This window comes from Battus philenor, unplaced genomic scaffold, assembly GCF_028537555.1.
Source record: "Battus philenor isolate CCGP_79_NKW_IND1 unplaced genomic scaffold, ilBatPhil1.0.hap1 SCAF_103, whole genome shotgun sequence".
In the NCBI taxonomy this organism is placed as follows: domain Eukaryota; kingdom Metazoa; phylum Arthropoda; class Insecta; order Lepidoptera; family Papilionidae; genus Battus; species Battus philenor.
Window position 1 is genome coordinate 6053 of NW_027181666.1, and position 2528 is coordinate 8580.

Here is a 2528-nt window from a genome sequence, read left to right on the forward strand (position 1 = left end):
TTTTATAGTTTAAATAAAACATTGGTCTTGTAAATCAAAAATAAGTCTTTTTCTTTAAAAACTTCAAAGAAAAAGAATTTCTTTATCTATAATCTCCAAAATTATTATTTTTATTAAAATATTCTTTGATATCATTAAAATTTTTATTTCATTAATAATTATATTATTTTCTTTTATTATATTATTTTTAAATCATCCTTTATCAATAGGATTAATAATTCTTATTCAAACTTTACTTACTTGTATACTATCTGGCATATTATTAAATACTTATTGATTTTCCTATATTTTATTCCTAGTATTTTTAGGAGGATTATTAGTTTTATTTATTTATGTTTCTAGAATTGCCTCCAATGAAATATTTAATATTAATATTTATTTAAAAAATATTTTTCTATTTTTTTCTATTATTATTTTCTTTATTTCAATAATATATATATATAATATAAATTGACTTAATTTCTTCTTCAATTATGAAATAAATGATATTCTTAATCCTTATATTTTTTTTAATAATGAAAATAAAATTAATTTATCTAAATTATATAATAATCAAACATATTTTTTAATAACAATAATAATTATTTATTTATTTATTGCACTCGTAGCAGTAGTAAAAATTACAAATATTTTTTTCGGCCCACTTCGTTCATCTAATTTCTAATGATAAATAAATTTTCAACCTTACGAAAAACCCATCCTTTACTTAAAATTATTAACAGTTCATTAATTGATCTTCCTTCTCCTTCTAATATTTCCATTTGATGAAATTTTGGATCTCTTTTAGCTTTATGTCTTATTATTCAAATTTTAACAGGTTTATTTTTAACTATATATTATACAGCAAATATTGAAATAGCATTTTATAGTGTTAATTATATTTGTCGAAATGTAAATTATGGTTGATTAATTCGAACATTACATGCCAATGGAGCTTCTTTTTTTTTTATTTGTATTTATTTACATATTGGACGAGGAATTTATTATGAATCTTTCAATTTAAAATTTACTTGAATAATTGGAGTTATTATTTTATTTGTTCTAATGGCAACTGCATTTATAGGATATGTTTTACCATGAGGACAAATATCTTTTTGAGGAGCTACTGTTATTACAAATCTTCTTTCAGCTATTCCTTATTTAGGAACTATATTAGTAAATTGAATTTGAGGAGGATTTGCTGTAGATAATGCTACTCTAACTCGATTTTATTCTTTCCATTTTTTATTTCCTTTTATTATTCTTATATTAACAATAATTCACCTTTTATTCTTACATCAAACAGGATCTAATAATCCATTAGGAATTAATAGTAATTTAGATAAAATTCCTTTTCACCCATTTTTTACATTTAAGGATTTAATTGGATTCATTATTTTAATTTTATTATTAACTCTTTTAACTTTAACTAATCCTTATTTATTGGGAGATCCAGATAATTTTATTCCTGCTAATCCATTAGTAACTCCTATCCATATTCAACCTGAATGATATTTCTTATTCGCTTATGCAATTTTACGATCTATTCCTAATAAATTAGGAGGAGTAATTGCTTTAGTTATATCTATCTTAATTTTAATTATCTTACCATTTACATTTAATAAAAAAATACAAGGAATTCAATTCTATCCTATTAACCAAATTATTTTCTGAATTATAATTATTACTATTTTTTTATTAACTTGAATTGGAGCACGACCAGTTGAAGACCCTTACATTATTACTGGCCAATTATTAACTATTATATACTTTTCTTATTTTATTATTAATCCTATTATTAATAAATTTTGAGATAACTTAATTTTTAATTAATACTTAAATTAATGAGCTTGTATAAGCATTTGTTTTGAAAACTTAAGAAAGAATACTTATTCTATTAATTTATACTAAAAATATTATTTAATTTAAAAAAATTTTTACCCCAATAAAAAATAATAAAAAATTTAATGAAATAGGTAAATACCCTTTTCAAGATAAATATATTAATTTATCATAACGATATCGAGGTAAAGTTCCCCGCACTCAAATAAATAAAAAAGAAATAAAAACTAATTTTAAATAAAAAATTAATCTAAGCCTATAACCTCCTATATATATTAAAATAAATAATAATCTTATGAATAAAATTCTAGAATATTCTGCTAAAAAAATTAAAGCAAATCCCCCTCTTCTATACTCAATATTAAACCCTGATACTAATTCTCTTTCCCCTTCAGCAAAATCAAAAGGAGTTCGATTAGTTTCAGCTAATCTTGACGATATTCAACATAATCTTAAAGGAATTATTAAAAATAAAAATCAAATTATTTCTTGGTAAAAAAAAAATAATATTAAATTAAAATCTATAATTAAAATAATTCTTGATAATATAATTAAAGCTAATCTAACTTCATAAGAAATAGTTTGAGCAACTGCTCGTAAACCTCCCAATAAAGCATAATTAGAATTAGAAGATCATCCAGCAACCATAACAGTATAAACTCCTAAACTAGTACAACATAAAAAAAATAAAATTCCTAAATTAAATC

At 20.8% G+C, this 2528-nt stretch overlaps 1 pseudogene; it reads right to left on the bottom strand.

The window, feature by feature from the left end:
* Nucleotides 1-1895: 1895 nt before the first annotated feature.
* On the bottom strand, nucleotides 1896-2520 carry LOC137927872 (NADH-ubiquinone oxidoreductase chain 1-like; annotated as a pseudogene).
* Nucleotides 2521-2528: the final 8 nt, after the last annotated feature.